Here is a 22,731-nt window from a genome sequence, read left to right on the forward strand (position 1 = left end):
GTATCAGCTCAGGCCTCCACATGTTTTTAAGATCCCAGTACTAAGGGCTAAGGATGAATTTACATCTCGAGCAGACTTTTGGTAACTGCTGCAGAACTTGAATCTTTTCAATCTCTCCCACTCCCCAAACCCACACATGCTTTCCACAAAGTGCTTGGCATAGAGATATGTCTCATTAAAAAAAAAATCATTTCTTAAATAACAGAAAACTTAAATTTAGCCTTTCTGAACCTCATGCAGGGGCTGTTGAAATTCTGCTGGAAAACTGGTAGCTGTGAGGAATGCCTGGGTGCAGGGATGGAAACGTGACCGCCGCTGCCGCGGGGTTTGGCTCCGGAGGTCTCCGAGCTGTTCCCCAGCACTGATCAAACATCGCGGCTCCCCGCAAGACAAACAAGGCCTGGCCGCACCTTGTGTGCTCCAGCTCGGGGTGAAGTTCAGCAGCAGGGTGACAGCTGCCCATGGCGGGAGGCGCGGGCTGGGGGTGCTGGCCATGGGGTTGGCTTCGTCCGAAATCCTGGGGAGCTGCAGCTCCTCTTGTCACAAATGTCATGGCTTTTCTGTTTACGGCAATAATTTCCAACTGTCTTGGTTTGTGCCGCTTTCTGTAGGTAACACTTAAGAGGAAAGTCTGTTATCTCCTGTTTCTAGGTGACTGGTGCTTCCTCTTTGCTACAGAAGCTATTAGCATGGCAGCCTTAGGAAAAATACGTTTATTTCTGATTAAAATAGAGATGGCCAGAAACAAAAACCAAAACCACCTTCCTCCTCCTCATCTCCTGGCTGTCACAGGGCTGTTTTTAACACTTTTTCCTCATGGCAGTGTGGTATTTTCACCGTTAACTCCGCACCCTGAGGGCCGCGGCCTCCGGAAGGGCTGTGCCGGGCAGGGGTGGCGGGACAGGCCACCTCAAGGCTGGGCAGCCCTGGAGCCCCCCAGCCTCGCCATGGACACTCAAGATGAGGAGAAACAAGGAAAAGGGAGGTTTTTGTGTGGAAAGCATAGGAAGTGAAAGGTACTGCGCTGCTCCAAAGGTGTTTGAAAGCAGAGCAGAGGTGAGTGACGGGCTCTGCAGGGTACACTCCTCACTTCTGTCTTTGTTATTTTATACAGCAGGTGTTTGCAACTCGTTTGTATTGGGAGACTGTCCCTGTTTGTCTCTTTTTTTCCGGTCTGAAGCTCTTCCCCCATGGCCAGAGGCTCTGTGGCTGTGGGCAGACACTCCTCAGGACACCATGAGCTGTCCTCCCACATTTTGCCTCCTTAATTAGTCCTTGCTCTGTCCCACAAGCCAGGGCACATCTCAGTGGGCACCCTTGCTCCCACAGGCTTGCTCCCGTGTGCTGGGAGGCAATGAGGAGCCCGGTTTTGGCAGAGCAGGGGTACTGGGGGCAGGGGCAGCGGCGGCACCACGGGTGCTCGGGCAGGGCAGCCCTGAGGCTCCATGGCCTGGCCTGCCTGACGAGGCCTGTGGCGGCCATACAGTCACCTCTCTTCCTCCTAACGCTTCTGTTAAAATCAGGGAAAAATGGGATCCTCCTTCATTCTGCGGTGGCAAGGGTCCAGATTTGACCTCATTCATAGGGATCAATATGGAAAGGGTGAGTGTCAGGAGGATGGAGCCAGGCTCTTCTCAGTGACAACCAGTGATAGGACAAGGGGTAATGGGTGCAAACTGGAACACAGGAGGTTCCACTTAAATGCAAGAAGAAACTTCTTCCTGGTGGCAGAGCCTGGACCTGGCTGCCCAGGGAGGTTGTGGAGTCTCCTTCTCTGCAAACATTCAAACCCGCCTGGACACCTTCCTGTGTAACCTCATCTGGGTGTTCCTGCTCCGGCGGGGGGATTGCACTGGATGAGCTTTCCAGGTCCCTTCCAACCCCTGGCATTCTGGGATTCTGTGATTTTCCCCTCTCCCCCTCCCCTGTGCCAGCTGTCTCTATTCAGAAAAGCCCAGGTGAGCAGGTAGCAGGGGGCAGTGTGTTCTTCCTGAGGAGCAGCTCCCACAGTGCCTTGGCAATCTGAGTTTACAGATCTCATTTAACATTACAAAACCCCCACAGTCTTCCCTCTGTGACCCTTTCTTTTCCCTACAGAGGCTCATCGTGGCTTACACTGGAGACCACCAGAGTGGGGTCTGTGGGCAGCTGGGGATCTGCCCATCGCTGCCTGAAAACTTCGTCAGAGCAACACTTCCCCAGAACTGTAACGTCTTGGAAAACAGACCAGGCTGCTGCAGGTCAGACCCTCACTGTAGAGGTGTTTTATTCTATTTTTTTTTTTCCCCTTTCTGATAGTTATAAAACTAACAGGTCACATTTTCCATTCTCTCTGGCATTGTTAAGGAGAAACAGGGACCTAGGGATATCCCTAAACAGTTTACATCTGTGTTCTGAATCTTGAAGAAAACACCCAGCCAAATTTCAGGAGAGAAACTGGAGACAGCTGTGAAAGGGGTGTTGCCTTGTCTGTTTTATAGGGTCATCTATTCCCTTCAGTAGTAACAGGAGAACCACATCCAAGACAATCATGAGTTGGCCTTTGAGTATGAACTAACTAGAGCCATGCAGTTTTGTTACTCTCTTACACAGCAGCATCCATAAATTTGGCGGTGAAGTATGTGGATGCCTATTGCATGGATCCAGCTCTGAAACTGCAGTTTCAGCTAAGGTGGAAAAAAGGGAAAGGAAACATCGCAATTGGATTTTCCAGAGCAGGTAACAGTGGGACTACTTTGTAACTTTGAACTGAGATGATTTTGTGTGAACTAGGTTTATTTGTGCAGGATGACATCTCCAAATAGTCTCTGTGGGGCTCATGAGATGGTTTTGCTAAGAACTTGGCTGGCTGTGTGTCTGTGCTGCCCAACAACAGGGATGTTTTGCTTCACTGGATGATAACTTTCACATGTTGTTAGAGATCCATCATGGTACAAGTCAGTACTAACTGGCTCACATGGCCTTCAGCTTTCCAAGACTTAATCATCAGGTCTCTAGGCTGTTTCAAGTTTTTATTAGCTCCACACCTTATCCAATTTGGGAAACCTCTAATATGAGGCCTTGTTCCTGGCTGGAGGAGAGAGGTGGTCTGCCAGCGCTTGGTGACAGTCACCCGCTTCCCTATAGCAGTCAAAACACGATTTTGATCTTTTCTTTGGATCATTTGTATTTTAAAGCAGGCAAGGAAATCAGTAGTGACAACTGCATGCTAAATACCAGTAGGTTAGATTCTAACCCAAGTGGTTTATTTTAACATAAGGCTAATTTTCTGTGGAAGCAGGCTGATGCCTCTACCTTTTTTTTTTGGGGGGGGGGGAGGAGGGGAGTGTAGAAACTGAAACTTAGTATTCTGCAGCCAGACAAAGGCAGCTGCTCGGGTGCCTGAATGATAATGGCTTGTAATGGCTACTGAAAGCTGGCAGGGCAAGGAATTGCCTGTTGTGCTCCTTCAGGATAGCAGGCAGCATCAAACAGCGACTTGCACATGGTGTAACTTTGTGACATCTGGGGAAATGGCCACTCAGGGTGGTTTGTTTGCATAGTAGGTATTTATTACCGATGCAGGATGTTACAGGGCTCAGACCCTGCATTCTTGGCCTCAATGCAAACATTTTTATTTGAGCCATCACCAGAGGAAAACAATGATCTGTGTCAAGTAATTGTAAGGGTTTATGCACTTCTTTGACAAAGGGGACCATGCTGTACCTCCCAAATGTGTGCCAATAACCCACACGCATTGGCAGCAGGTCTCTGGTGTGCGGGATGAGCCAGAAACCTCCCATCAGCAGTGGCGGTCTCTGCCTTGGTCTTGTGTGTCGCTGTGGCTGGGGTTACATCAGGCTCCTCACAAAAAATTCAGGTGCTGCTTAGAACAGATTCCTGGGTGTGAGTCCCACGGAAGGACTTGATATCTGGAGCACATGAGACAAAGCAACAGCCTCAGTTAACAAGGTGATGTGTGGTGCTGCTGCGATTTGAGATCCTGCTGGAGAGCAGAGAACTGTGGAAGGCTTAAATGCTGTTTCCTCCTGCATTTGCGAACACTAGAGATGAGACAGAGGTGGTCTTATATATGATTCTAGCAGTTTTGAAGGGCCATATGTTCCTGGCAGTTTTCTGGTAACTTGGTGAGTGGGTAAAAGCAGCGGGCAACTCCAGACAGCAAAGCAGAAGCTTGGGAAATGGTACTTCCCATGCAGTGAAATGCAGAAATGTCAGATGGAAATCATGCCTCCCATTTTCGGTTGGTAATGGAATTTGTGATGGGGATGACAAGTTTGCCATTGCAATCTAGATGGGAATATGCAGGCCCAGAATGAAACCTTTACAAAATTAATTTATAGGTTGGGAGGGAAAGAAGGGGATCCCACATAGGCTGGTACATGTGGAAAGCATACAGAACTACTGGTGTGGACATGGGAGCAAACCCCAGATTTTACAAGAGCAAGGACGTGCCTGCAGAGCTGACTGTGCCATGGTGAGCACACACATACCATTTTGGGGAGTTCTGTGGTGCAGGCAGAGTACATGTGGGCGAAGGTTCCAGCAGCAGTGGCTCCTTCTGATAGCTACAGGGTGCAGCAGGAGATGGATATGTGCTCATATTGGAAAAAAAATGCAAGCAGTATTAATTACAAGGTGACCATACAGATATGAGCCACCCCACTGCTGTGAGCAGAAGTATTTCCACAAAGGGAAAAAGCTCCTGGTAGTAGAAAATGAGCAGGTAAAATTTAGCAGTTGGGAGATATGTAAATTGAATATCTAAGCACAGGAATGATGGGAAATATAATTGACTTCAGGTTAAAAGCCTGGCAAGTCCTCGTTTGCACTAAAAGGGCGAGAGTAAAAAAAAGAGCTGACACAAACTTAAGGGAGAGCTCAAAGTCACCACCGTCACCCTGCCTGGGGCTGGCTGCGTGTCCCCGCAGCCTCTCCCGTTTCATCCTTTCTCTTCCTTGACTCCAGCCGTGGCACGCTGGAGCGGCTCTTCACAAGAACAGCCACGCAGAGCATGTGCAGCTTCTCGGGGCACTTCAGCCCTGCTCACGGTCCGGCTGCCGGGCTCCCCTTGCCTCCTTTCTTCTTGCAACCTGCAGCCACCCTGGCGTTCACACCGCCTGCTCTCCCGCATCCCACCAGCAAGGCCGGGTGCAGTGCTGACAGATCTCCGCACCCACAGAGAACCCGCTGACGTTAGCAGAGCTGTCTGTGGGTGCAAAAACCCACATAAAAAGAGCCCACACAGGAAGAGCCCGTGGGCTCTGGGTCCTAGTTGGCAACCTTGAGTATTTGTGATGTTCTGCTGAAATGACATTTCAGTACTGCTATTCTTTCTAAATTAAGAGCATGTTTCAGAATTGTAATGCGAAGCATTACTCAGGGGGTAGCTTGACGTGATGCAGCACGTTGGCGGTCATTCTTATCTTGGATATTTATTTTGGTTTGTTTACAACCTGCACGCAATTTGCTGCAGCACATCTGAAGAGGATTTGAACAGTCTGTGTTAGTCAGCTTATCCACCATGAAAAGAGCTAGAGCTTCATCTGGCTTTTGAAAACTTTCAAGGTCAATACCGAACACTTTCCAAAAAGAAAACAATAAACAGAAACTTGTTGCTTCAGTTGCATCCTCAACTTCCTCACTCTGAAGATGTTCAGGTAGAGAGGGGCTGTGAAAGGAGCTGGGACATGCCAACAGGGGTGACTGGGGACAAACGCAACCCCACCTGCTCACTGCACATCTGCATGGATGTCAGATTTGAGCTACATCTGCATAATCAGAAATAACTCCAAACTAAAGTGTGTCTGATGTGAACAGCTGGGGTTTCTTGGGAACTTGACGTGTGACAAAAATGAAGGTAGCAAGCCCTGGAAGAAGGTGTGTTGTGCCTGTTCCTACAGCTATGGGGTAAAGGGAGAGCTCGCCTTGGTGGAGGATTTCTCAGCATTTGCAGTCAGAAAGTTCATCAAGGGGGTGATGTTCGCTGGCACCAGAGTGCCGATTTCTGAGAGCCGTGCTTTCTGTTGTGTGCTGTTGATGGTGAAAAGATTTGAGAACTAGGAATTGTTTCAAATCAGATTCCAAGATAAAGATTCATGCCATTTGTCTCAAGGAGCCCTTTGATCTTAGATATGGGTACATTTCCCAGACACTTGCAGCACGATGTCAGAATCTGAAAGAATATCTTATCAAATGCTGCTGTTTCGGTTTGTCAGTACATTAAATTAACAGCAAGTCACTGTTGGGCACACATTTTATGCTTTACTCGATTTCACACGTATGACTGTATTTCCTCCAAGGGCACTGAATGGGTATAGCAGAACACTGAATTTGAACAAATACATGCAGAAAAACTGGCTGATGGTAAAGAAAGGGCGATGCTGTTTCCCCCCTAAACCGTCCAGGCAGGTAATTCTTACACTGCGTTCATCCAGCACCTCGGGAATCTTCTCTTGTAAGCTGTTTCTTTAACTTTTCACTGTTAGGAGTTCAACTGTGCAGGTCACAGCAAATCTTTGCGAGTCCTGGTGATCAGAAATCTCCAGAACGGTATGATTGCCACTGGGTTCAGAGCAGACATCCATTGTAATTGATTTGTTTTAATTGGGCTAGTCTATAAATTGTTCACTTTATCTCTCGTTTGAAGTGTTTTAAGATATTGACTCTATAGTATTTCAAAGCAGCAACATCTGCTAAAAGCTTTTCCTAGGTGGGCTGTACATTTCTTATGTTTCTTGACTGTCCTCTGCGCTAAAAGGCGCACTGGTGGAATGGCCTGACTTTGGCCAAGTAAGCATTGTTTTCTGTTGCTGTGTGACATCTTCCCAAATTCTGGAAAACTGTGGTTGGATGAGGCCATGTGAGACAATATTTCAGTCTGAGTCTGCCCACACTTGACAATTGTTCAGCCCTGCTTCGTGGTTATTCAGCCAAAGTAGGACTGCTTTAATGTGGGAATGCTGTAGCCATGTGGAGGAGAGAAGTGCGGAAGAGATGTGGCAAAAGAGTTCTTTGAATTTACAGTAGCAGAAAAAAAGGGGTACTGGCCTGCAATTAGGAAATTGTTGCTTAGGAAACACTAGAGAGGGTTTTGTTTGGTTGGGTGTTGTTTTTTTTTTTTTAATGTTAGCTCTGGAATTCTGATTTGGTTCTTCTTCTTTGGGGCTTTTATTTGGAAAAGCTCCAATATTTTCTAAGTGGGCCACGCTCTCCAGGATTAACTGCACCATGTCCTCTCCATGTCCAGGTCTCCTGCCTGTCTCTTGAGGGAGGCAGCGCTGCCCCTCTGCCCTTTGGTGCCCAGTGCAGAGTTTCATGAGTGTTGGGGGTTCGAAAAAGGGCTGAATCAAAGTCCAAAATAAAGGGTTTTATTTTCTCCTTAAGTCAGACTTCCAAAGAGTTAGCTTTGTGTTCCAAAGACAGTCCCTGAGTGGGTATGTGCTAATCCCACCCATGATGATGGCTGCTCTGGATCTTTGAGTGGATTCACACGATCTGCCTAATCCTTTCAGTCCCCAAACAATGCTTTTCTTTTTTTTTCCAGTTTTCTTTCATTCAGAAATGGTGGCTATTTCCATTTAGTCTCACTTCATGAAATCCTGGATGGATTAGTTCTTCAGTGCCACTTCAAGTCAAAGCAAACTATTTCAAGTGATTTTATGATGTTAAAAAAATTACTCTGCTTCTGAGCCATATTTTTACTCAAGCGAATTGAGTGCAAGCAGTACCCGAGGACAGGCTGCCAGCGCAGAACTCCAGCTTTGGGTGCAGGTTTAGGACTCCTGGTTGCCTCCAGGTGAGCGGTGGTGTGGTGAGGTGCAGCAGAGCTGAACTGGTGGGTTCTTCATGGCCGTTTTGCTCTGCTGTGCCCAGGAGTTTGGTCTCTCCAGTAAGGTCCTCTGGGGCTGTGTTGCATCTGTTATTGCTGGTTCACACTGACGTGCGGAGGGATGAACTGGTTCGTCCTACTGGTGTGTCAGGAGATCATTGCAGAGCAGGACAGAGTCCGCTCCCTGTGTCACAGTGATCCACCCTGGCCGTGCCATTGCCCTCCTTCAGCTCCATCCTCAGTGCTGGACACAAGAGTGAGACCTTGTGCACTATTTCCCACCTCCCACCTCTCCCCTCCTAAAGGAGCCCAAACAAATGCCACAGCTGTGGCTGTGTTCCCTCCTGAAGCTTCCCCATTGCTGTACATTCAGTTCTGAGCATCACAAGGGCATTGGAAATGCTGTTGAACAAGTGGTGAGAAGGATTTTTAACTTGTCTTTACTGGGTCTGGTTATTTGGATCTCCTGCTGTCTCTGTGTTGGTTGTGCTGTTGGAGTTAAAATGGGGATAACAGTGAATGGGCATTTCAGGGAGAGAAAACCTAATGCAGAAGATCTAACATAGTCAGGGGTACAGCTTGCACCCCCTTCTTAGATCTGAGGAAGGATTTGTGTGCCTGGAAGCTTCTATCTGTGTGCATCAATCAGTCTGATGAGAGATTTTACCACACCTACACACTTTGCCTTGCTGAGGCCATCACAGCTTTAACAGCAAGAACTGCTGGAGTGATTTTGAGAGTCTCCTGTAATTCCTGTTTTAGTTTTATCATAGTCCTGGGGTTGGCTCCGTTGGTCTCTCCTGGTCTTCCTCAATCATCCGTGACTCCAGCCGTGGGGTGTGCAGCTGGCAGGCCTGAGCTCGCTTCCAGCTCAGCCTCAAAGCTGGTGCAAAGCCCAGATGAAGCGTTACTGCTGGCTCTGCTGCTTCCGCCTGCTCATGGTGCAGCTGGGTGACAGCAAGTGGCACTCATGGGCTGTCACCAGATGATTTAAGGAGGTGTTAATGCAGCACTGCTCACATCACATCTTCACAGAGGTAGAGAGAAATCTGAGTCCTCTGCTCCTTCTATGTTTTCTTTTTTCCTTCAGATGAAATTCAAGACTCATTTTTGGAGGGTTGTTTCCTCACAAAGTAAATAGCATTCTTCTCTTTGGCTAAAGTTACACAATAATTTTGTATAGTTGGTCTAGCCCTGAGGGTATCCAGCAGCAATGGGCAGCAAACCCCCTCCCCACGCATACTGCAACATCACGCAATGAGACAGTCCCACTTTCCCAGGCTTTGGCTGTGTCAGAGACAGGATACCGCAGTGTTCAGAAATGGAAATTCTTACACTGCTGTGTTTCCCTAATTGTGCACACATTTTGTCTGCGCAGATTTCAAACTTGCCTGTGAATGGGAGCTGCTGAGGGCCATGCTTCTGCGGCCCTTCCCATGCAGGCTCGGGCAGAACCATTCTCTGCTGACGGCTTTGGGGGCATCAAACAGGACGAACAGCGAGGCCAAGGCGTGCGGGGGTGTTTGGTCTGTTCCTTCCATAACTAAATGCCTGAGAAGATGGAGGAGCTCAGCAGCGTGACAACGCCCAGCTTGTGGGGCTTGTTGTGGAGGTTCAGGGCTGCAGCCAGGCTGAGGGCTGGGAACGGCTTGTGCTGAGGGGGCAGAAACGCCAGGGGGGTGCTGAGTCCAGTGCCCCAAAGGGAGGTCCCAGAACTGCCCATCCAGGGTGGGACAGGGTCTCTGACCCAGCGAGGGTGCTGGAGCCAGCCCAGCGCTGGAGAGCAGACACCCTGCCTTGTTCTGGAGACCCTCTGAGGCATGTTTGTTTGATGACATAGAGCTTCAGTGACTTTGTTCTTCCCAGGGATTTCTTCTAATTTATACCAGGATTGGTTTCCATAAACAGTCTCTATTGTCATATAAATACGACAACTGGACCCTCTTGATGTAAAGATTTAGATTCTAAATCACCAAATGCTTCCATGGTGGCTTACAGTGAGGTAAGTTTGGCGCCGCTTCAATATCGGTGAGCAGCAGTAGGAGGAAAACGGAATTAGAAGCACTTCTTAGCACGATTTTGAAGTCACCTTTGATTGACTGACCGGGCTTAACCTGGGCAGCCCCGGGCGGTGGGGCCCCTCTGCCCCACGGCGGGTTCGGGGCTCGACTTTCACCCCTCGCTTTTTTTTGGCCATTTTGTTTTGTTTTGTTTTCAATGGGAAGCCCCAGGGCCGGGGCTGCAGCCCGTTCTCCTCCACGTGAGCCTTCTCACCCAGCCGCTCTCAGTGCGCAGCGTGTCCAGCCCCGCTCCCCGGGCCGCTGCTGCCCGCGGTGCGGAGCGGAGCGCGCAGCGGCCGCAGTCCCGGGGCCGGCTCAGCCAAACCCTCCGCCGCAGCTTTCCGGCCCCTCCCTCTGGCTCCCGGGGTCCCCTCGCCCCTTCCCCCGCGGAGCGGAGCAGCGCGGCGCGGCCCGGTAAGTGCAGCGGCGCGGAGCGGCGGGCAGCGCGGGCGCGGGGCAGCCCCGTCCCCCGCTCCGCAGAGGGCAGCGCGGAGCCGGCCCCGCGGAGCCCAGCGCTGCGTCCCGGAGCGCTCGGCGGTGCCGGCCGCAGCCCCTCGGTGCGGGGGCACGAGCCGGAGCCCTTTCCCGGCTACCGGCACAAATTCACAAATGTATCCTTACGCCGTTTCTCTTTCTCGCGTTCTTTTTCTTTTTTCTCTTTTTTTGCTGTTGTTCTGTAAGTGGCAAATTGTCAAAGAAAAAAGTTTCTGTAGATGTGTCAGAGCTGTTGCTTTATTGAAAACAACTCCCCGGGTGGAGGCGAGAGCAGCCTGCGGTTTGGTGGGAGTGTTTGCAAATCAAATGTCATTTGGAGGTGGGGGGAAATCTGGCAAAATTGTTCCATAACCGCGTTCTCCAAGTTGTGCTGGCTCGCTCGCCTCGTTGTGAGCTTAACGAAAACCAACGGGAAGTTTGAAGAGGAGAAAATATACGGAATCACTAGGAGAAAATACACGGGATCACTAGGAGACGTGCTTTCTGCTGCTTGAATTCCTGGAGGGAGCGGGGGGCTGTGTCAGGGATGTTTGGGAGACCGGTCTTGCCAGGTCAGTGGAGAAATCCAGCCCCCGGCAGCAGAATTGCTCATGGTGTGTTCAGGGCTTGAGCGAGCGCCGGCTTGTCCTCTGCCCCACGCCTCCCATCACCTTATCTCTTCCTCATGTCACTCAGAGGCTTATGCTGGAGCCTGTCCGTCTGTCCGGCCGGAGCTGAGCCACCTGTGGGGAGCCAGGCCGGGGCTGGTAGGGTGGGTGTGCAGTTTGTGCCACCTGCAGGAACATTCTCTGAGCTTCTTGGCACTGAGTTTTTTCTTCAAGCCTTTGGTACTGAAGGAAAATGTTATGATTGCTGAGTTGTGTTAGCACTGAGTTTTGTTTCTTTGCACCTGTGGGTGACAAGTAGGGGGGTGGTACTTGAGAGTGTGTCTGCCCCTGTGGTTTTCTAACCTAAATTCTCTTGTTTCCCACTCCCTCCTCATGGGACGCTCTTGTTTTAGGCATCCTTGTCCTTGCAGTTGCAGAGGGAGGCTATGGGCACATCTTGTAAATGTGGCTTTACTTATAACTTGCTTACTGTCCGTTAACAACAAAACCTACAGCTTATGATGTACAGTTAATGGGTGAGAATTATCTGAGAAAGGTACAGCTTTCTAAGCATAAAATACCCTTATTAGTGGAATGGATGAAACTATTTTTAATAGAAAAGATTTTCCCCTAATGATAGAATGGGGCCTAGAGAGGCCAAAAAAGGGTCTTTTAACTGCTCCTTCTCCCAAATGGAGTCAGCTGGACCTTCAGAATCACTTTGAAGACAGTTCCACCAGCACTAATAGGGCTGGTGTTGGCGTAAAACTGTCATCCAAAAATCACACCCTTAATTGGCATTACTGTGTTGGCAAACTTTTCCCAGCACTGCCGCCTTCTTCAACAGCCAAATTATTTTAACTGTACCCATGTATTCTGTCTCACAGGCAAGGCTCTGAGCAGGGGTTGTTGAATTCAGGGTGGTGGGTGGACCTTTACCTTCTCCAGTATGTACAAGAACCCGACAGCAAAGCAGCCGAGGCCCCAGTTGTGGCAGCTCCTCAGGGATCCTGCTGCTCTGAACACACCGCAGTGAGCTGCTTTGCAAGCTATATGGAGGTCATAGGTAAATGCTAGCTTTGCAGTGGAAGAATAGGAGAAATAGGAGGAAGAATGTTTGTCTTTTAATCCAAATCTGTTTCTGTGATTGGAGCAATCTCTCACTCTTTTTCTTCAGTAGATTCATCCACTTCGACACTTTTTCAGTTGCATTAAGTGATAACGTGGCATTAGAGACTTCTAAATCTATCTGATCTGCCTGCAGCTGGAAGAAGCTGTCTTTCTGCGGTTTTGTGCACCAAGCCGTAAGTGTAGCCTTTCGGGGGTGATGATGGGCAGTGAATCCCATGGTGCTGAGTGGCATTAAGGGTGATGTTCCAGTGCCATCATCAACATCTTCTGTCCCACTCAGGCACACAGCGTGGGAGAGCAACAACAACCTGCGCAGCTGAGGTGGGTGAGCATGGCTGGGATCACTTGGCCCCTGGAAAAGGCCCGTGAGTCTGCCCAGGGGTGCTGGGGAGTGTACTTTGACTCCTGCATGTGCACAGGATGGAGCCCACCAGACACTGCAGGCCGGGCTTTAGCTCTGCTGGTAGGTTGCTGTAGAGCAGGAGTGTGGTGGGGAAATGGCATCTTCTCAACTGCGGGCTCTCTGGTGGATGTTGAGCCCTGTTATTATGCTTTTTGGAAGTCTTTTGTTTTGCTGGACAGTTCCTCCACAACAGGAGGGACAGTGCTGGAGCATTTCCATGCTGCCAGAGCCACTCCAGCCCTGTGCGTGTCCGTTCCTCTGGATTTGCAGGAGCAGAGAGTACTTACATGCCCTCTCCAGGCTGTGACCTGCTTTCACTCCATGTTAAAAATTATGTTTTTTATACCTTTTGTGTGTGTGTTGGAACCTCCAAGGGCTCCTGTGGCTCTCCTTGCTGTGGTGTCTGGTATCTGCCCTCAGTTCTCAAAGCCTGTGTGGGGACTGTTGGCCATGGAGATACCTTGGCTGTTCTTCCTTGTCATCCTTGTGCCCATAGGTTTTGCATCCTGTGTAAACCAAACTAAGCCTGCTGCCAACCGCGCCTTCCACAGCTGCGCCTTGCCTTTATTCTGGGAGATGACATATGTTTACAATGTTGGTCTTCTCTTTCAAGCTGTTCTTCAGAAATTTTTCCATGCCTGGGAATTTCTTCCCCTAGTTTGTGGGCAAGAGGTGGGATTTAACTGCTTCTGGTAAATCCAGAAGCATCCCTTAAATTATCCAAGTATTTTTGTGGTTGCTGAAAGACTTACAGTGGACACATGCTTTCCTACAGCTGCCTTCTGGCTTTTCAGCATCATACCCTGAAGAAACTAAGCATGCTGTGACTGGTCCATCCTCTCCCGTACACCTTCCCTGGCCTCGGGGGAACCGTGATCCCAGATGGTTGCACCATCCTGCTGGGAGCTCCTCTTCTTCCTCCCCATCCCAGGGCTGGACTGTTCTGAGCTGTTTCTTTTCTGACCTGTATGCAGATCCCGAGTGGTGCAAAGAAACTTGACTCCTAATTATTCTGCCCCTTATCTCCTCTTAGATGGACCAACAGCCCATGTGTTTAGAATAAGGCTCTGATATAGTGATATGGTCTCATGCATTCACTTTTGTTTAGCTTTTCCCCTCATTCTCTTCATTAGAAATTTGTGTTTCCTTCCAGCTCATTGGCATAACATCAACCTTCCTTTTTGCTGGAAGTGACGTGTTGCCTTTAATAACAGGGTCCCGGATTTGATATCCCAAGAGGACCTTCTCTGATTCCATGTTCATATAGATTAAGAGCTGAAAGAAAGAGACTTCTGAAAGGGGCTTTCCAAAAAGTGGTTTATTTTCTCCTGCTTACGTTATTTTCTTCTTTTTGTGAGAAGTCAAGCTGTTGAAACAGACATCGTGCTTAGATCTAAAGAAATTGCAGCTCACTCATGGCCTGGATCCACTCCTTCTGCTGAATGTGATTAGAGCAAGACCACACCCTTTGAGCTACCTTTTCATTCTTGTGTGTTACAAACCTAATATATTATTAATGAAAATTAAGCTGTGTTAATTACATCGCCTGGTCTGCTTTACATTCCGATCTGACTTGTTTGCTAATGAACTCTGTGGATCAAGTCCAAAATGAGCGAGAAGTTTGAGCACTGTCACCAATCCACGCATGCAACTTGCCCCGACGTCATTGTCCAGATGTGACCCCCGAGCTCCCTGTGTTGGGGCAGCCGTGGCAGTAAATGTTTGACCGGGAGATGTCAGTGACTTTTATTGCCGGGTGCACTGGAGCCTGTGGCTTTCCTCAGTGTGGTCTCGATTTTATGAATGAAGGCAGGCAAGGGCGGCCGAGCTGTCCAAACCCCTGCCAGAAATCCGGTGTTGGAGAGCCGTGGGTGGAGAGGGGAGCATGAGAAGCGCCTCTGCGCCGGTCCCACCGCCGTGCAGCTGCTGTCCATGGGCAGCCCTGCGCCTGCTGCGGGGGGTCTGGGCTCAGGGGACCCTGGAGAGGAAAAAGTCACGAGGAAGGACATCACACACTCCTTTTCATGAAGTGAAGGCTTAAAAAGTGTCCCTTCTCACCTCACAGACTCTTTCCTGCCTGTTGTTGTAGGGATGTTTTGGGTTTTTTTTGATTCTTGGCATGAATTTTCTTTTAGTTCAGTTCTGGTTTTCACTCTGGGCTCTATTCAGCCAAGAGACCTTGGAGACAAGGAGCTCATTTTTTCCTGTGTCCGCAAAACCCTTTAGTAAGTGCTAACCCCTTACACCTGTACATGTACAGTCAAAGAAGGATCTTAGCATGGTTTTGTCTAGACTTGTGATGGAGGGAGGGAGAGAAAGCAATTCCTGGGGCATGGATACATGACTTTTTGGAAGTAGAAAATGCAACCAGCAAAGATTATATCCCCAGCCGAACTGGCAGAAGGGGTTTTACGGGTGTTCAAAATCCACCTCACTGCAGTGTCAGCCAGGTTAGCTCAAACCACCTTTGTTTTTGACTGAAATTTGCTGAGTCTGCCCAAGCGCAGTGAATGTTCTCTCTGTCCCTCCTGCCAGATGTGCGGTGGGAGACTACCAGCCAGCTGCTGGGCCTCGGCCAAGCCCTGCTGAAACCCCGTCTGTGTGTCCCCCGGCCTGCGCTTAAATGAGACCTGAGCCATTTATCCAGATCGACTTAAGCACGTTTGTCAGATGGAATCAGCTTAAGATGTACTCCTCATGCTCACGTTCGTGCTGTCCTGAGTCATTTCAGCCTGGCACCTGTCCCCAGCTCATAGCTTGGGTCCCATTAGCAGTTCTTTCTGGGGAATTTCGCAGGTCACTGGTGCTCTGCGGTGGCCATCAGGAGTGGGACCAGCCGAATTCCTTCAGGCTCTGTGAGGTTCACACTGAACAGCTATTTTTCTTTCACCTGGACTTGTGAACTGTGGGGTTGTCATGTGCAGGGACAGGAGTGGGACTTGATGACCGGTGTGGGTCCCCTCCAACTCAGGACATTCTATGATTTAGGATGATACTGGGTATGCATGCATGGACAGGTTGAGAGGGTGCCTGTGAGATTTGGATTCCCATTTAAATGAAAAGGCAATTTGTTGTGGGTGTTTCTGTGACTGTCCCATTTGAAATGTTTTATAGCAACAACTTCTAGGACTTTTTGCTTTTCTGAACTGTGCATGGGGCTTTTGAGACCAAAATAGTTATTAAAAAAAAGAAGATGGAAGCCAAAAACACTGTTTTGTTGGTGTCATGAATCTTTAGACAGGAGAGAGACAGAATACATGTAGAACTCTGAAGTGTTGTGTAGCCTGAAACCTTTTCACAGGAGAACGCTGCTTTAAATATATGGCTGGAATGGAAAAAAAAATCACTTCTGCAAATGATGATTTTTTTTTTTTTTAAGAACTAAACTCAACTGTTTAGAAATGATTAATTATTGTAACATGTGAGCGCTGTAAAGTTTCATCTATCCGCAGTAGTATTTCACATGATTTAAAGTTGTTTGCTCAAAGTTTGCTTTTACCATGTCATTAAGTCATGGATTTGTTCCAGCTGTCCTCCACAAATGTATTGCTTGTGATGGATTTTGCATGGGAACAGGCTGTGAGATTTTAATTTGGATACCAAAGCCCTTTTTTAAAAACAAAACAAATATATATATATATATATATATATATATAGTTTTGCTTTGCAGAATGTATTACTGGCTTTTAATGGAGCTGGCAGATAAGATGCCAGATCTGTTCACAACCTCCCGTCGCTGTCACTGCCTCTTGGCAGGAGGTCGCAGTCTTCCTCTCTGCTGGCTGTGTAGCTCCTATGAGCACTTCTTAGTTTGCTTTAGGCAAAATCAAGTGGATTATCTCAGGCCGCTAATTAGACTGCTGAAGAGAATCCAGCTGGCTTGCGGGTTTGTCTCGTTTTCCTCCCGAGGTGGCTGGGGGGACGGTGCGAGGCGGCTGCAGCAGCCGATGGGCGCTGGGCTGTTGGTGGCTGTCAGGACAGGCAGCTGGAGGGGGCACAGGCACCACGGCCTCGCCAGCAGCCCCATGGAGTCATTACAAAGGAGAACATCATTATTACTGAGCTGCTGAGACTTGCTCAGTGGCTCTAACAGGTCTGTTGAGGCTTATTTTTGCTTATTCAATTTTCATAACCAGAGCACTTAGCATATAGTGTTTTCCTCCTTCAAACTAATCTGCCTCATGCATGGAGCTCTGTCTTGTAATCAGCACAACATACCGTCTGGTGATCTTGAACAACTGGGTATGATTAATGTATAAAACTTGGACGGCCACTTGGAAAGGATACAATCTGATTCTGTCCAGAACGGATTGATTTGGGGGATTACCCCTCAGCTCTGAATCGGTAACTAGTGTAAATGGATCTGCCCAGTAGGCAGAGCTGCAGCATGCTTTGAAGCGTTAGTTTGCCTTCAGAGCAAAGCCAGGACGCAGTCTGCTTTCTGCCGTGCCGTTTGGTTCCTGGCATGGCTGCTCGCGCATGCAGAAGGATATGTCCTGTGGAAAGTGCTTGTAATCATTTGTGGGTTTTTCTAAAATGCAGACATCAATAGCAAGAGCGCGTGATAAGCAATCTCTCTTCATTTTTATTAACATTTTTGCATTCTGCTCAAAGTGTTGACATAGTACACTATACCCTGGGGTGTCGCAAGTGTCTGAATATTTAGGATGTGTAAAAGAACAAGAGCATGTAATAATGTCTCTTCAGTCTGGGCAACCAGGTTAACTTGAGTGCATTGCTTTTATTGCTACAGTTTAATAAAATGAACTAAGATTCTAGTAATAGGAAACTCACTGGTATATACTTCCATTTACTAAAACCTCTCTTCCTGTAAAGAGTGAAAAATAAATTAGCACTCTATGATCTTTATCATGAAGATGAAACACACCTCTAGACTAGACATTACTTGCATTTAATTCTAAATCTTGGTGGCATTTCTGTAGTCTGTGGTTGCTTGTCTCTGAGGCTGGAAGTCACAGTGCTGGACACTGCAGTACTATCAGCAGTGTTATTCAATATATTCATCAATGACCTGGAGGAGGAAACAGAGTGACTGTCAGCAAGATTCCTGGTGACACCACGCTGGGAGGAGTGGCTGACACTGGAAGCTGTGCTGCCATCAGAGACCTGGACAGGCAGGGGAGTTGGGCGGAGAAAAATTTAATGAAATATAACAAGGGCAAGTGTAGAGTCTTGAATCTGGGCAGGAACAACCCCAGGTTCCAGTATAAGTTGGGGAATGACGTATTAGAGAGCAGTGTAGGGGAAAGGGACCTGGGGGTCCTGGGGACAGCAGGGTGACCATGAGCCAGCACTGGGCCCTTGTGGCCAGGAAGGCCAATGGTACCTGGGGTGGGTTAGAAGGGGGGTGGTCAGTAGGTCAGAGAGGTTCTCCTGCCCCTCTACTCTGCCCTGGGGAGACCACAGCTGGAATATTGTGTCCAGTTGTGGCCCCTCAGTTCCAGAAGGACAGGGAACTGCTGGAGAGAGTCCAGCGCAGGGCAACAAAGATGCTGAAGGGATTGGAGCATCTCCCGTGTGAGGAAAGGCTGAGGGAGCTGAGGCTCTGGAGCTGGAAGAGACTGAGAGGTGACCTCATTCATGGGGATCAATATGGAAAGGGTGAGTGTCAGGAGGATGGAGCCAGGCTCTTCTCGGTGACAACCAGTGATAGGACAAGGGGCAACGGGTGCGAACTGGAACACAGGAGGTTCCACTGAAAGGTGAGAAGAAACTTCTTCCTGGTGAGGGTGCCAGAGCCTGGCCCAGGCTGCCCAGGGAGGTTGTGGAGTCTCCTTCTCTGCAGACATTCAAACCCGCCTGGACACCTTCCTGTGGAACCTCAGCTGGGTGTTCCTGCTCCGGTGGGGGGATTGCACTGGATGAGCTTTCTGGGTCCGTTCCGATCCCTGACATTCTGGGATTCTGTGATCACACACAACTGAGGCTCCAGGCGTTGCCACCATTGTGAAATACCTTTGCACTGGAAAAAAACAAAAACAAAGCACTAAAATAATCAATGAAGGGTGTCCGGCAAGCATGCGTGTGATTTATTTAGTCTCCGCTGGGTTTAAAATGAAATGTTTCCATTTCCTTTTATGCCTGCTTTTCTAAAGCCCATCTGAAGAGACTAAATAACATCTGCCACCAGCAGCGTCATGATCTTGGGGACGTCGGTGTGGCTGACATGGTAGGGGGCAGAGCGGGTGCTCGCAGAGCTGGCGCCTGTGTGATAATGCGAGGAAATACTTGTGCTTGGTTCGCAGTGGCGTTTTTTCCTAACGGGTGTATTAAGTAGGTCTCGTTTCCTCGTTAAAAGAAAAGTTAAAGAAGAAAACTGCTTTCTGCAAATCACATCCTATCTCCATCCTCATTCGCTTAGCACAGATTTGAAGTTACAGTGTGTGGCCCAGCTGACCTCCCTCCCCTCCCCACCTTATTGACACTGATATTAGAACTATGGGAAAACTTCGACTGCTGGCAAAATGGGTGGAAAATCAAATGTTTAATGTTTTGCTTGAACATTTTGTGGTTTCTCCTGAAATTCTTCGTCTGAAACAAAGGATGTTCTTTGTTCTTTTTTTGCGGGGGTTTGCTTTTTATTTGAAAAAAATATGCTATGTCATTGTGGATTGCAGAAGTTTCTACAGAAATGGCAGAAGTTCTTTGCAAAATCTTTTTTTTTTTTAAACTTGGAAAAGGCCAGATGCAAACCGCAAAAAGTTGCCTCTTCTGATGGTGAAAAATTGTTTGTTGGCAGATTCTTACAGATGCATTGAGAATCTAAGTGATTTGGAAAAATCTCGAAATAGAGTAATTTCACATGACCCCCTCTTGGAAGCTTCTAAGCTTTGCATTCTTTTCTCCAGCGCAATTCCCGCCGCTGAAGAAATACTTCAAAAACCAAGATTATGGATTCTTTTAAAAATGTCAGTCCTTGCTTTTTGGGTACTGTACTAAATTGTGTTTGTATATCTTAATCTCATCCTGATTTATAGATCAAAATGAAGCTTTCATGGATTTGTTTGGAGTCTGGAAAAGATGTGAACTGACTCACAGACACTTGTAGGCTGGGGTGCCCAGGCCCTTCCAGCTGGATCTGGCTGCGTTGCGGTGGCTGCCATGTGTTCGACACCCCCGCGGTGACCTGTCCCCAGCCAGGTGGCACTGCCAGTGCTCCCGGGTCCTCCTCGCTGTTTGCAGGCCCGAGGAGCAGTGACGGGCACAGGATGGGCTCTCCCAGCAGAGCTGCTGGGGGAAGGGGGTGTCTGCAGCCTTGGGGCAGCAAAAAAGAGCAAATCCCTGGGAGGATGCAGTGAGGGGGTGTCCAGCTCTGGGCCTCTCGGTTCCAGAAGGACAGGGAACTGCTGGAGAGAGTCCAGCACAACCACCAAGATGCTGAAGGGAGTGGAGCATCTCCCGTGTAGGAAAGGCTGAGGGAGCTGGGGCTCTGGAGCTGGAGGAGACTGAGGGGTGACCTCATTCATGGGGATCAATATGGAAAGGGGGAGTGTCAGGAGGATGGAGCCAGGCTCTTCTTGGTGACAACCAGTGATAGGACAAGGGGCAGTGGGGACAAACTGGAACACAGGAGGTTCCTCTGAAGGATGAGAAGAAACTTGTTCCTGGTGAGGGTGCCAGAGCCTGGCCCAGGCTGCCCAGGGAGGTTGTGGAGTCTCCTTCTCTGCAGACATTCAAACCCGCCTGGACACCTTCCTGTGTAACCTCAGCTGGGTGTTCCTGCTCCGGCGGGGGGATTGCACTGGATGAGCTTTCCCGGTCCCTTCCAACCCCTGACATTCTGGGATTCTGTGTGACACACTCACTCAGCCCTGCACAGTGCCCAGGGCCTCTGAGCTCTGAGGGACTGTCTGAAGTGTGAAAAAATAGTGGTGTTGGGATGACGTGGGTGAAAGGACATTCTGGTCTCTTATCTTACTGTGATGCTGGCTTGTGCTCTAAAGTAGCTGCTGGTTGTCACTCGCAGAGTGTCCCTTTGTTATTTCAGAATCACTGAGACACTTAATTGGCTGTTCATTAGCTGCTTTAGAGAAAAATAAGATTTGATTAATGATGATTTCAGCAAATTATAGCCTGTTGTACAGGCTGATGAAGCGAAGCAGTGGTGAGGGAGCTGTGACCTGCCCTTGCTGCACAGCCTCACAGACACCAGAGGGGTCACCGCCATGAATCGGGGACGGGGGAGCGCAGTGTCATAGCGTCAGAGAATCATTTGGGTCAGAAAAGACCTTTAAGATCATTGAGTCCCATGTTAATGGGGTGAGGACCACAGAGCACCGCCCAGGGCACAATGGGGATGATGTCTGTGCCTGCAAGTTGTGGATATAAACACAGCAAGAGAGATGGCTGTTGGCCGTAATTCCTAACCTTTGAGATCACTTATCTTCCTTTTTGTTAACTTTTTTGTAAGCAATCACCATTATAACTGATCAAGATCAAGTTTCTGAGCTGGGATCTTGAAGTCATCATTGAAGAATGCATCTTTTTCTCTGAAATAGCCCTATACAGTGCATTATTTCAAGTTTTACCTTGCACACCTGCCGATATCAAACATAGCTGGTTTTAGTTAATTATGCAACAGGGAAGATGCAGCTAGTGCCTTTGCTTTAGAATAAACTGGTTTATCCAAAGGTCTAGAGTTTGAAGAAGGGAAATGTCTGCAGATGGACTAAGCAATCACTAGAAAGCCCACACAAGGCATTTGCAGGCATTACTCACAGGGCTAAGAATTGAACAAGCAGGTTCCTTACATGAAATTGTTTTTCTGCCTTCTGGCTGAGAGAAAGTTCCCCCAGAGATTTTCTATCTTCTGCCATCTTTGTGTCTTAGGTCGTTCCTTTGCCAAGCCCCCTGACTGTTGCTCCCCTGTATTCTCTTTTAGGGCCCTATCTCAGCTGTCACAGCAGGTACAGCTGCTCCCCCGCCTGGCTGGGAGAGCCACAGGAACCTCCCGTTTCTCTGTCAAGTGGGGCTCCCTCAGCCCCCCGTGTGCCATTTGATTTAGCAATGTTTGAGACACTGACAGTGTTACATCAGCATTACATGGAATTTGCTTTCAAGAAAGTTGAGGAATAGCACAACCATTGATGGTTTGCACTTGACCCTCTTTAAGACCTAAACATTCATGAAAAGCCTCGCCCAGATCCGTGTTAAACCCTTGGGGTTTGGTGTGGTTGGGCTGGATGAGCAGGAGTGCCAGGGCTCTACCCCTTCTGCTCTTTGCCCTCACTGGCGTTTTGCAGCTTCACCCCTGGTTTAATTCTGCCCTGTGCAGAATTTGGAAAGAAAAGGTATTTCCTTCTTCTCTGAAGCGTAATCTCATCATTAAGCACGACGATGATTGGACATGCAGAACAGAAACAGGTCAATAGCAATAGAAGAATATTAACAGAAGAATTAATGCAAGGAAGTTTAGAGGCTGTTTTGTGTGTGTGTGTGTGTGTAGCAGAAAGCTTTTTTCTGTTAGCAGAAGAAACAGAGATTGTTTCTCGCTAAGCTTTTGGCAGCACTGGAGAGGAGTGGATGGGAGCCTTGCAGCACACCCCGTTTAACATCTTCCTTGCCAGGGATCCTGGGCCAGATGCCCAGACTGTGCGGGGTGTCGCGGGGCCTCCCAGTGCTCTCTGTGCAGGGCCTTGGTGGCGACTGTGCGGACAGCGGTGTCCCCAGCACCGCGCTGTGGCCCTGGTCAAGGAGAGCTGGCTCCCCGTGCTGCGGGGCTGTGGTCCCCTCTGCGCTGGGCACCCCAGGGCTCCCAGCCTGGCCAGTGCCCTGTCCCAGGAGCTGGGGGGGTTGATGGTCCCGCTGGGGTGGAGGAGGCAGCCCCAGCACTGCCCTGGCCACAGCGGGGTCAGGCGGCCACAAGCTGGGCTTTGAAATGCGAGGCAGCTTCCTTAAGGCATCGCAGGGGGTAAAAAGTGCATTAACCATATCATAGGCACATGGTACTTGCCTGCTCAGATTACACTACAAAATCTGGGCAGTTCCTAAGATAGAGCTGGAAAAGGGGATTGGGGAGGGTGAGCAGCGCTTGGAGCAGAGCACAGCTGAGATGGCTGGGAACAAAAGGTGACAGGAGAGCTGCCCAGGTCCGTGTTGCCGCGCATCCGCAGGTCAGCAGAAATCCTTCCGAACGGGACGTTTGTTGCACATTTACTGGGAGAAGCGTAAAATAAGTTTGTTTGAGTGCTTGGCTTTGCTTTG

The 22,731-nt window shown here is 48.9% G+C and overlaps 1 protein-coding gene across 3 annotated transcripts in view; it reads left to right on the plus strand.

Annotated features, from left to right (window-relative positions):
- Positions 1-9,809: 9,809 nt before the first annotated feature.
- Positions 9,810-22,731, plus strand: part of FBLN2 (fibulin 2) — a 101,800-nt gene continuing 88,878 nt past the window's right edge. Inside the window, exon 1 of one of the 3 annotated variants that reach the window (XM_071812998.1) lies at positions 9,810-9,833. The gene's annotated coding sequence lies outside the window, so the exon portion shown is untranslated. Of the gene's footprint in view, positions 9,834-10,913; positions 10,938-22,508; positions 22,641-22,731 lie in introns of those variants that run through there. The other 2 variants (XM_065845488.2, XM_065845486.2) reach the window with 2 other exon arrangements.

The sequence above is a fragment of the Patagioenas fasciata genome, chromosome 10 (assembly GCF_037038585.1).
Source record: "Patagioenas fasciata isolate bPatFas1 chromosome 10, bPatFas1.hap1, whole genome shotgun sequence".
In the NCBI taxonomy this organism is placed as follows: domain Eukaryota; kingdom Metazoa; phylum Chordata; class Aves; order Columbiformes; family Columbidae; genus Patagioenas; species Patagioenas fasciata.